Source organism: Emydura macquarii, unplaced genomic scaffold, assembly GCF_026122565.2.
Source record: "Emydura macquarii macquarii isolate MOO-44397 ecotype Brisbane River unplaced genomic scaffold, CSIRO-AGI_Emac_v2 contig_2205, whole genome shotgun sequence".
NCBI classification, from domain to species: domain Eukaryota; kingdom Metazoa; phylum Chordata; order Testudines; family Chelidae; genus Emydura; species Emydura macquarii.
In genome coordinates, this window is record NW_027132342.1 from 25,561,422 (window position 1) to 25,574,164 (window position 12,743).

A 12,743-nucleotide genomic window follows, 5' to 3' on the forward strand; every position below is an offset into this window, starting at 1 on the left:
ACACTGGCCTGTACAGAAAGCTGCAAGCAGGGACTTTCTTTCCAGATCAAAAGATTCCAGTGGGGGTTGTTGAAATGCCCATAGTGATTCTGGGAAACCCTGTCTACCTCTTACTGCCATGACTCATGAAGCCTTATATGGGCAACCTGGATAGCAGCAAGGAGCACTTCAATAACAGGCTGAGAAGGTGCTGAATGACTGTTGAATGTGTGTTTGGTAGATTAAAAGCACGCTGGTGATGCCTTTATGGCAGGTTAGGCCTAAATGAAGAAAATATGAAGAAAATATTCCCATGGTTATAGCCCTCTGCTGTGTGCTCTATAATATTTGGGAAGCTAAGGGGAAAAGCTTCCCCCAGGGTGGAGTGCAGAGGGACTGAGGGTGGGGGAATGTGATGTGTGAATACCACACATATTTAGAACTTATAATACAAAACTGATAAACACATTTAGATGAATGTATCAATCTTAATGAATTATAACCTCTCCAATGGTACCTGACATGGCATATCTCATACAAATTATTGTAATTTTGCACTATTGATATCAATAATATTATAAATGGTCACCCCAATCCAGACAGTGTCACAATAAGTTCCTGGAGAAAAGCAATATTACACAAAACCCTCATATAAAGAAGGGTTTTAAAAGACATGTTATAGCTTTCTAAATGTTTCTAACAAGCTTTGAGAAGTGCTAGTTTGCTTTTTAAGAGTTTTGCCTAAGTGAATTGACCAGAACACAAGAAAAGCTAAACAAAAACTGCTTTAAAGACTTAAATGTAAAGACAGCTTTAAAATTTAGGGTACAGTATAAAACCCACAACTGATCATTTTTGCAATTAAAAGATAAAAGCCATAGCTTTTTGTGATCACAAAATTCAGAGATAAGGCTGTAGCCTCTGATTCTGTTATTTGAAGTAATAGCCCACCACACCCACCCACTCCCTGCTCCTCCTTTCCTGACTTTTTTTTTACAGTTTAAAAATGTCATTTTCATGTTCTTTTGCTAAACTTAGAGTTTGTAATCATAGCAAATCTTTAAAAGAAACTTAAATGTTTAACATGTAAAACAGGATGGAGGATAAGAGAACTGTCCTGGATTATAGGGGAATATTGATAACTATCTTTTTTAGTAGAGTAGCTTTGTAAATAGCCATTCTTTGTTAGTTATCATGCTTTAGCATGGGCAAGCAGTTGTCATATAGAAGCACTTCCTCACTTTGTGAGGCATTATTTCCTCCATTCAATGGACTATCAGAAATAATAAAGAAATAACATTAGAAGAAACACTGGGGGATTACTTTGTGAGGCTTAGGACAACACTCATACCACCTGCCCTCATAAACCAGGTTGTGTAGGATAGGCTCCACTTTTTATTTCCAGACATAAGAATGTTTACTTTGTAAACTATTGCAGTTGCCAGATCACAGATTGTTAGAGTGCCACTAAAAAAAAAGTAGATACAGTTGTGAAATCTGTTATTTTCCAATAGGGCAGTCAGTAGCATTTAGTTCTTCAGGGCTATAACACTACATATGTCAGAAATGCGACATTTGTTAAGTCTATGCAACCAGTTGCCTTAAAGTGGGGAAGTGTTTCTGTATGTCAGCCTCTTGCCCATGCTAAGGAATGACCGTTAACAAAGCATGATTACCTACAAAACTGTTTCACTAAAAAAGGTTTCAGTCATTATCAATATTCTCCTAATACCTGAGGCTGACTCTCTTGGATTGTACTCACAATTATAGATAAAAATCAGAAAAAAATTTTAAACAGTAATACCCATAAAAATTATTAAAAATATAATAAAAATTGAATTCTGCCAAACTTAACTTATTAAACACACTTAAGTCCATGTTTCCTCATTGTATGCCAGTGGCACGGTCCAGCCGGGGTGTGGTGACCCTTCCTCGGACCCAGGCTCCAAGGAAGGCCACAGCGCCTCCCTACAGGGGGAATAAACAGTGCCTTTTCACAAGTCTTAGCCCGGCCCCCCGACAGGCCAGCAGTCTGTCACCTCAGACCCTCAGGCAGGGCAAGGCAGGTGAGCAGTCTGTGGCAGCAGAGGATAGCATTTCCTCCCAGGGCGGTTAGGGAAGGGTGGACAGGGACACAGCCCCACCCATCTCCACTGCATCCCAGCCCAGGGCCCTATCAGTGGCAAAGGCGTTTGCCACTGAGTCAGCGGGGCTCCCGCCGCAACACGCTGACAGTGCTTTCGCCCCTGACTCAGCCACTTGCTAGGGCTGTCCCTGGGCCACTTCCTCCCCCTGGTTCCCAGGTACCTAAGGCCTCCATTTCCTCAGGGTCACTGGGATACTCAGCACACAGCAGGCCCACCAATCCTTCCTCATCAATTGGCGGAAAGTCAGGGAACTCAGCAGAGGGCAGCTCCTCCAGGTCACAGGACTTCCAGGGTTTCCCGGCATCAGGCAGCTCCTCCAGGTCAGCACCAGCCTCGGGGGGTAGTTCCTCCCCCAGAGCCTCAGGGGGCCCTGTCCAGGCACTGGGGCCTGGCAAGCTGGGCAGGTTCTGGGGCCTCCACTCCATGGGGTGGTTGCTCCGAGCAGCTGCTCGGTTGGGGTCAGGTCTAGACCACAGCCTGCAGGAGGGCACATCTGCCTCCAGAAGTAGCTTCCTCCCTACTGAGTGCCTTGGCCGGCCTTTTATACACCCCTTTCCTGGCTAGCTCCACCCCTCCGTTGCCGGGCAGATTGGCCTGGCGGGCCTGGATCTGACTGGTCGGGGCGTGGCGGCCCCTCCTCAGGCCCAGGCTCTGAGGAAGGCCACAGCGCCTCCCTACACTCATGCACTCCTGTTCCCTCACTCTTGCAGAAGAGCATATGTGTGAGAGGCACGAGACTACTGCTTAGTGCAGAGATCTGTGTTTAGTGTTTAACCTTTCCTCTATCCATATGTAGTTTCTCCTTGCATTTACACTCTAGTATGTGTGGCCATGCAGGGGGAAAGCCCAGTGAGTGCTGCACCAGCTCTGCACCATCTCTAAGGTGACCCAACTAAATCTCCAAAAGGGATGACTTCAGCTAAAGAAAGTTTTAAGCCTAATGTACCACAGATTGAGACTCTACTGCCTAGACTTTAGCTGAAAAATGAGCTGTTATTCCACCCTTTAGGTGTTATAACTAATGAGAAGCAGCCTCCTCAGATGTGAAGCCTCTATGGAGATGGATGTATTTCTACATATCCCCTATTGTACAGGTTCTGTAGGACCAAAAGAGGTCCACACAATATTTCTTCTGATCAGCATGAAGTACTTATTCACCTCCTAGGATGTAGTGCACATACTAGGAAATGTGATGGGTACAAGAGTAAGTTACACATCATCAAAAAAGTTGACATTCACAAATTACTCCTTTGTAGAGAGTCAACACAAGACCATCGTTTAAATTGCACTTAGGACCCCAAAACAGTACTCAAGTAGTGCATAGACTGTGCTGTGCTGACCCTCTGCAGAGAGGTGGAATTTGCTCAAAAGGAACACAAAGAGAGATTAGTTGGATCCTACCAACAAGCAAAAAATAATCTCATTTCAAAGCTTTTGACATAAAAGGAAAACAGGGTTATTAAAGGGCTTAATTCTGCAAAGTGATGAGCAATTTGGCCTCAGTCCAGCACAGCACTTAAGCACCTGCTTAACTTTAAGTGCTCACTTCAGTGGGGCTTCTCATATGTTTAAAGCTAAGCATGTGGTTGAGTGCTCAGTCCCATGCAGGATCCAGCCCCATACTGAGAACCAAGAGACCTATATTTTAACAGATAACCCAAGTACCTTTCTTTGCAGGAGAGAGGTGCTGAAGAACATTTCAGTTACTAGCCTTCTAGAAATGTGTTCTTAAACTTATTTTAGTTGGATTAAAGACTAAGAGGCCAATAAATCCTGTGTAGAAGAGACCATTTCTTTTACCATAGGTCAACCCTCCATTTCTTCCAAATGAAGTTTCAGTCATCTGGGGTTAATTTTAAAATGACTGTCGATCGCTTTACTTTTCTACGAACTTCATGCTGAATATATCAGTTCACTAGGTGGGTTTCTGTCACACACTGTCCACAGAGGTAGATAACGTGACTGAGAAAAGAGGAACTAGGTACATGCTCTTTGCGGTGATTTCAACATCATGGGTTTTACTGAAAAAAATTGCTGCGTAGACTAAATATGGAGGAATAAATAGTTTTAGTTTGAAATTAACGGGAAGGAGACAATTAACCTTACAATGCAAGTTCTTCGTGGTTAGGGACCATCCTGTATTATCTGCCTGCATAGCTCCTCGCTTAATGAGATCATGGCCCCTGATGGCAGGTACTATTGTAATGATAATCAAATGTGTTTTGGGATCAGTAACTGGTTAAAAGATAGGAAACAAAGGGTAGGAATACATCGTCAGTTTTCAGAATGGAGAGAATAAATAGTGGTGTCCCCTACGGATCTGTACTGGGACCAGTACTGTTCCACATACTCAAAAATGATCTGGAAAAAGGGGTAAAGAGTGAGGTGGCAAAATTTGCAGATGATACAAAACTACTCAAGGTAGTTAAGTCCAAAGCATACTGCAAAGAGTTACAAAGGGATCTCACAAAACTGGGTGACTGGGCACCAAAATGGAAGATGAAGTTCAAATGAAAGTAATGCACATTGGAAAACATAATCCCAACTATACATATAAAATGATGGGGGTCTAAGTTAGCTGTTACCATTAAAAAAAGAGATCTTGGAGTCATTGTGGATAGTTCTCTGAAAACATTCACTCAGTGTGCAGCGGCATTCAAAAATGCTAACAATCTTGGGAATCATTAGGAAAGGGATAGATAACAAGACAAAAAATGTCATATTGCCTCTATATAAATCCATGGTACGCCCACCTCTTGAATACTGTGTGCAGATCTGGTTGCCCCATCTCAAAAAAGATTATTGGAATTGGAAAAGGTACAGAGAAGGGCAATTAAAATAATTAAAGGTATGGAACAGCTTCCATATGAGGAGAAATTAGTAAGACTGGGACTATTGAGCTTGCAAAAGAGAAAATGAATGGAGGGGCATGCTAGAGGTCTATAAAATTGTGACTGGTGTGGAGAAAGTAAATAAAGAAGTGTTATTTATTCCTTTCTCATAACACAAGAACTAGGGGTCACCAAATGAAATTAATAGGCAGCAAGTTTAAAACAAGCAGAAAGAGGTATTTCTTCATATAATACACAGTCAACCTGGGCTAAATGGACCATTGGTCTGACCCACTACGGCCATTCATATGTTCTTAAAAATGTTTTTTTCAAAGTAAGCTGATGGAATAGCTGAATAATTTAATGGAGTGGAGATGGAATTATTGTGGCTTGAAACTAGAGGCTTTAAAAGCAGTAAATTAATATAACAACATACTCATAGGTTGTGGGCCTGCTTTTTCAGAAGTGTCTAGTGATTTGGGGCACTTTAATTCATAGGTGACCAAGTTGAGACAACTTAAAATGCCGAGGACCTGCACTCTGAAAAGTAGGTCTCTATAAGTTGTCTGAAGTTCGGGCACCTAAAAACTGAGGCATGTAAAATCACTGATCACTCTTAAATTCAGGTCATGTGTACCACTAGCACACATGGAGCCAAATATTTGATTGCATATGCAAAAAATATAAAGGATCAGCTATTAGAAGGGACTGGAAAAGCTCCAAAATAGAAATAAGGGAGTAAAACTCACTCTGAAACTAAGGTGGAAAATGAAAGGAGACACATTCAATAAGCTGTTTCATTTGTAAAATATCCCTAAATACTGAAAAAATAGTTCTGTCTCCAGCACAAATGCAGAGGGTAATTCTGAAAAGACAAACACTGCTGGAGCAGCTCGGAGAAAAAGGATACTATGAACAAACATTCTAGAGCTTCCCAAGAACAAATACGTTATTGGATATGAATATATGATACTAATAAAAATCATACATTTCAACCCTATCTATCCTAGGAAAATCAATGACTAGACAGTTCACATACAAAGGCTAAATCGGTCTTTGGTAGCAAAACATTATACTTAAACATTCTAAGTACTGGATATATCAGGGCCATCAGGGAAAGATGGGACAAAAGATCTACTCTAATTAGGATAAAGGCTACGATTCTGTCATGGAGATCATGGATTCCATGATTTTAAGAGATGTCCACATGTCCAGGCTTCAGCCCCAGACAGCAGGGCTCAGGCTTAGGCTTCTTCCTTGGGTGGCGGGACTCGGGGAGGACCACCACCTCCACCCCCAATGCCGCCGTATTACACTGTAATACTTTATTGGTAAATTGTTATACATTTTTGGTTGCTCTACAAGGATTTTGTACATTTTTACCATGAGTGTTCCATGAATTGTGCCTAATTTTACCATGACAAAATTGTATCCATAATCATGAGCTGCTTTGAAGAGGTAGGTGCCATTGTAAAACCCTAATGTGAGCTGTTGCTGGAATGTCTAATGCTCACTTTCACGTGTGGTTGTTTTTATTAGAATGTGGGCCAGATCTCTGGCTGGTGTGCAGTGTTATAGTTCAATAAACTGCAGTGGAGCTACAACCACTTACACCAGGTCAGGATATAGTCCTAGTATATAAATGTGTTGGAAATAAATTTTAAATACTTGGGTAAGATTCTGCTTTCAGGTAAGTATGTGACACTTCTTGAAGTTAATAGAACCTTTGAAATGTGTCCCATACCAAAGCTGAACCACAGGGGAACTGTGTGGTTCTTTGTGCTGACTACTATCTTCAGTGTAGCAATGTTGTGAAAGAATTAGCTCATAAAGGAAGGAAGCAGTGGACAGATGTCAATTGTGATAGGTTGAAATTTTTTCATATGGAGATGAAATTATTCAATGCTTTCTTTCCTCTCACCTGCCTTACTTTACTTAGGGCAAACCAGATTCTAGATTGCAGTAGATAAGGATTAATCAGTCCATGGCAGATACAAACCTAATTTTTTTTCTCAAAATATATATTGCAAAGGCAGACAGAGTTCCTACCTGCATCTCAGTTATTGGTCTTGATGTCCAAGATCAAGATATCATCATGACTCCATGTAGCAAAATCAATAGACAAAACTGGATTAGATAGCTTGTTTCCTAGTGCCAGTTCACCATTCTTATGTTGCACTTTTCTGGAGGCGTTAAGAGTCCTGCACTTAGGACGGAAAAATCCCATGCACTGCTACAGACTGGGGACCGACTGGCTAGGCAACAGTTATGCAGAAAAGGAAGCTGGATATGAGTCAACAGGGTGCCCTTACTGCCAAAAAGGCTAACAGCATATTGGGCTGCATTAGTAGGAGGATTGCCAGCAGATCAAGGGAAATGATTATTCCCCTCTATTTGGCACTTGTGAGGCCACATTTGGACTATTGTGTCCAGTTTTGGACTCCCCACTACAGAAAGGATATGGACAAATTGGAAAGAGTCCAGTGGAAGGCAACAAAAATGATTAGGGGGATGGAGTACATGATTTATGAGGAGAGGCTGAGGGAACTAGGCTTGTTTAGTTTGTAGAAGAGAAAATTGAGGGGGGATTTGATAGCAGCCTTCAACTACCTGAAGGGGGGTTCCAAAGAGGATGGAGCTAGCTGTTCTTAGTTGTGGCAGATGATTGAACAAGGAGCAATGTTCTCAAGTTGCAGTGGGGGAGGTCTAGGTTGGATATTAGGAAATACTTTTTCACTAGAAGGATAGTGAAGCACTGGAATGGGTTACCTAGGGAGGTGGTGGAATCTCTATCCTTAAAGGTTTTTAAGGTGCAGCTTAACAAAGCCCTGGCTGGGATGATTTAGCTGGGGTTGGTCCTGCTTTGAGCAGGGAGTTGGACTAGATGACCTTCTCAGGTCCCTTCCAAGCCTAATCTTCTATGATCCTATAAAAGCTAGTGAACGACTTGCTATTGTCATTCTGACAAATACCAGTGTGTCAAAGAACCTGAAGCAGAATATAAGGCCTGTCTAATCTTTGATCTTACTATAGTAATCTTTATAAGTAGTTTGTTACCCACACATTCACTAGGTTATTCAATGCTATCAAATTAGAAGTAGCTCTATGTACAATAATAAATTTAATAATCACAATCTCAGAATGGCTACCTACAGTTATCTGCCCCAGAAATTTTTGAGGTTCTGGGATGAGGATCCATTCTTCAATAGAGCTACAAACTTAAGTTGAGAGAAAAATGATCCAAGGGGCCAGAAATTGAAGGTAAAAGTGGAGTACAAGGAATGCTGAGAGCCCATAGTCACCCTCACATTAAACTTTTCACGTGAATGGATTTTTAAAAAACGGTTTCAGGAGAACCAAAATGGAATTTGTCAGGTTCCGCCTTCCTGGAAGACTCTTGTTAGTTTCATTTTCTGCCCATCTGTCTCACTTCAGGATGAAAGCTTTTTCAAAAATTCAAAATTCTTCTCCAAAGAGGATTTCCACTTTCCAGCCAGCTCTAATCACCTTTTTTATTCACCCAAACTTCACGAGCAGTGAAACTCATACAAGTGTTCCTAATGTAGACACAAGAAGAGGCTTGCTGCAGTGACTACCTTTCCTGTGTGCCTTGGATGGAATTTACTCCTATGCACAGGGCCAGCACAAGATATAGGTACCACTTGAATTCCATTTTGAGAACTGAAGTATTGTGTATATATCTTATATATACTGGGCTAGATGGACCATTGGTTTCACCCAGCATGGCTGTTCTTATGTTATACTAGCCCACTGCACAGGAATAAATTTCATCCATAAGGCATTCCGCAGGTAGGAAAGGAGATACATGCAATATTTACTGTGGTATTTCCTAACTTGAATGCTGAACTGTGCAACCATAGTAGCATCTTAATGTCATTTTTGGTATAAAATAATGTGCTTAGAACTCCTAAGGCAGGCAAACTTATTCTGTGGAGAGGGCCAAATTACACTTTTAGTGATGGTCTGTAGGCTGGGTCTATAAAGTCTTCTTCATATGGCATTGGTTTGGTTTGCAACTCAATGATCAGTTTGTAGGTCAATGTCCAGGTTTGAAATCCAGTTCACTGCATCAGGGGTAAGTCGGTGAATGTCAGAGAGGCTACCCTTAAACAAATGCTTAGGGCAGGAGGAGTATATATCTTCCATGGTTTGAGGCATTGGTCCACAATCACAGACCAAGCTACTTCTCATTTTCCATTGGAAGAGTTTCTGGGCACATCATCCAAGCAATGTTCTTATGGGGTTAAGTATGCACTATTCTTTCTGTCGCAGGTCAAAACCTGGCAGTTCTTCAGTAGGGTCAGTAATAAGGTGCTTATTTGAGACTGATGAGATATCCCAGGTTGCACGCCATTGATTATCCCCATTGAAATCCATGTACTGCTGCAAATCCAAAGGGGGTTCCTAGATTTTAATCTTGTTCTAGGAGGATTCTTCAGGTCATCGTGCAGGGGGATTCTGGTGTTTTGGTTTACGTTGGAGACAAAATCGGAGGCTGGGGAGTCCCTCTGTATTTTTGGAGGGTGACTATGGGACAGAACAGGGAGCCAGTCTGTTGGAGATTGTCCGCATTGCCCCATTTAGTTGTGGATCCAGAAGCTTAGTGTGAGAGCTCCGGGCCCATACTGGTGCACAGTATTCTGCTGCAGAGTAGACTAGGGCTAATGCCGCTGTGCACAGTGTCCTGGGGTCAGAACCCCAGGATGTTCCTGCCAGCCGTTTTATGAGGCTCACCCTAGTCTTAATCTTGTCTTGGGTGTTCTCAGGTGTCATTGGAAGGTCAGGCTGTGATCCAAGGTCACCCGTAGATATTTTGGGGTGGCTTCATGTTTAACTAGCTCACTGCAGAATGGCACTTTGAGCTCAGTTTTGGCGGCCTTGTTGTCTAAGTGGAAGGCAGAGGCTGTTGTTTTTTTGGGATTTGGCCAAAGTTTCCATTTTTGGAAGTAGTCTGCCATTATTGAGAGGTCATTGGTGAGAGTATGGCTGATGGTCTGAAGATTCGTGTCTTGTATTGCCAAAGCAATGTCATCTGCATATGTAAATTTCCTAGATGTTGTGTTTGGTATGTCTCCTGTGTAGAGGTTAAAGAGTGTAGGGGCCAGAACAGAGCCCTGTGGGAGGCTGAAGTTCAGTGTGCTAGGCCTGCTGACTTGACCATCGAGGTAGATCCGGAAACAGCGATCACCTGTTATTGCAGCCAGTAGGCAAATGGTTCACTGGCAGGGATTACTCAACAGAGCTTCAGTAGAAAGCCCTTCCTCCAAACCATTATACACAGAAGAGAGGTCAACAAATGCAGCTCCTGTCTTTAGCCGCTGCTGAAAATCCGCCTTCACAAGGCAGCTACCTGGTCACAGCAGCTCCTGTTTGGATGAAACCCTGCCTGCCCTTTAAGTAGAGCTTGTTCGATAGTACTAGCCATTCTGGAGAGCAGTATTCTTTCCATCAGTTTGAATGAGGTGGAGAGTAAGGAGATATAAAGTTAAGGTAATATATTAGCCTACTTCACATATCTCTTTCTAGAAAGGTTACTTACATCTTATGGGGGAATCTTTTTTATATTCTCGTGCTTAAAATTGTTGAACTATTTTTGCTCAAATTCATAAAAATAATTCTTCAAATAGAAACAAAGCATGGAAAAATTCAACCCAAAAACAGTTTCAGAAAACAAGTGAATGAAAATGGGGCTAGAATGAAAACTGTTGTGCAATTCACTCTTAAGTATAATACTGACTAGCCTCTTCCTACCCCTGTCACTTGTGAGCTCCCCCAAAATCCATCCAACTACTGGTCTCATGTACGTCTTTGGTCAGAAAAGGTGATTGGGAAACTGTCTTTCCATTCCACTAATATGTGACAGTTTGAATTTCCCCCCAAATTTGAATGGGACAAAATATTAATCTTGAAAATATTCACAAACTAAAAATAACTGGGTCAACTGAAACATTTTGTTTCAATTTTGATCTTTTAACTTTTTTTCAGTTTCTTTAGCTTAACATTTCTAAACAAACAGCCATTTTGATGCAGGTAACTGAAATCTTTTGTTTTGAAAATAACAAAACATTTCAACTATTTAAACTTTTTTCTCAACACTTTTTTATTTGGGAAATTTGTCCAGCTGACCTGGTTTTGTGAACAGTTTTGATTTTTGACTAATCAGCATTTTTCAATGAAAAATTACTTGTAAAAAAATTCCTGACCAACTCTACTGGTCACCTATCTTTCAAAGGTGTTGTATACTAAGGACTTGTCCCAGGAGAAGTCTGTTGTCAGGGTACTGAATGCAAATTTAGCATGGCACATCATGATTCACGTCAGGTCTATACTGAGCCTAATTTACACCTTCTACCAATAAATGCCTCTCAGATACAACCTTCCTAGATTCTAGATAAGTTCTGTGTTGTAAACAGAAAGTGGCTTGGTAAGTATAAATATGTAGTTGGACATCCTCGCCTGGAAGGAGGTTAGAATCCAGATTAGTTATCCCACAAGTTCCTTCAGAATTCAGTCAATATGTTTGTATTATTATGACTTTGGGTAACAGTCTATATAATTTAAATTTGATCTTAAATAATTAAGGTTGAGTTCAAAGTGAAATCTCCTTTTCTCAGTTGCTCATAACTGCCTCAAAGATTCCTTTTGGGCTGAAATTTTCCATCCTGGTTTACAGGTGCATTTTTCTGGAAGGTTTAAATAAATCCTATTCTGCTGTTTGTTATTCAGATATTAAAACATTTTTCCCATATGTACCTCCAGTTCAGCAGCTGAGTTTCTTAAATTCCTGCAGCTGCAAAATTAGCTACCTGTGCACATCTCCCAACTCTATCAATCCTCAAGCAGGCAGCTGTTTTAATGACCTTTTTATCTGTGCATGGTTAACCCCACACTTTCAATCTTTTGTTATATTTAAAAAAAATCTGTATTCAGGCATTTACTGCTATTGATAGATCAGGTTAGAGGATTCTAAATTCAGCCTTCCTGAGGTATGGGAGGGAAGGGCAAGAATGGTTTGAAGTAAGAAGGACAAACTTTAAACTAAAAATCCACTTTTGAGCATACAGCAAAGAATGCAGAATTTCAGCTTTAAAGGTGAACGTTGCATGTGAAGCAGGGGCTTAGATTTGACACTAAACAGGGAAGCGAGCCTATAACGGGAATACTGCCGTAGTTCGATGTACAGCGCCAAGCACCGGTCAATGCCCGGTTGTTTGCTTCGCCCCTGGTCTCTGGATTCATGGGCGAGGGGGCTGCCAAAGCCACAGCGCTGCAAGAAGCCTGCTCCCCATCAGCTTCAAAGCTTCGGCCCCTGCCAGCTGTGGAGGTGGCTTTGTTTTCACGACCTACTATCTCTCTGTGCTGCCCAGTCGGGGAACCGGCCGCTATCAGCTAATGGGCCACCGGCGCCAGGGAAAGAAGAAAAAAACTTCTGCGCCTCCCCGTCGGGGAATCGAACCCCGGTCTCCCGCGTGACAGGCGGGGATACTTACCACTATACTAACGAGGAACTGCGTGATACCAGCTGTGCGTCTAGCCCCCAAGTGTTTTTTGACTCTGCCTTCTTGGGCGGAGTTCTCCAGTCCCAGCCGCTGTTTCAGCCTCCACCGTGCGTGCGGTTTTTCGCAATGCACCATGGGCATCGTTGGCCCGTCGGGCCGTTTCTCAGCCCCTTGTCCACGAGTGCGGAACTACCATTCCCAGGGGGCCTTGCGCGGCCACACCCCCTGGCGCGGCCCCTCCCCTGGCCGTATATCAGCCGGCGCTG

At 42.2% G+C, this 12,743-nt stretch overlaps 1 non-coding gene across 1 annotated transcript; it reads right to left on the reverse strand.

The window, feature by feature from the left end:
• Positions 1-12,413: 12,413 nt before the first annotated feature.
• TRNAD-GUC (transfer RNA aspartic acid (anticodon GUC)) lies at positions 12,414-12,485 on the reverse strand. The gene has a single exon. It is a non-coding gene; the product is annotated as a tRNA-Asp (tRNA).
• Between the last annotated feature and the right edge of the window lie 258 nt (positions 12,486-12,743).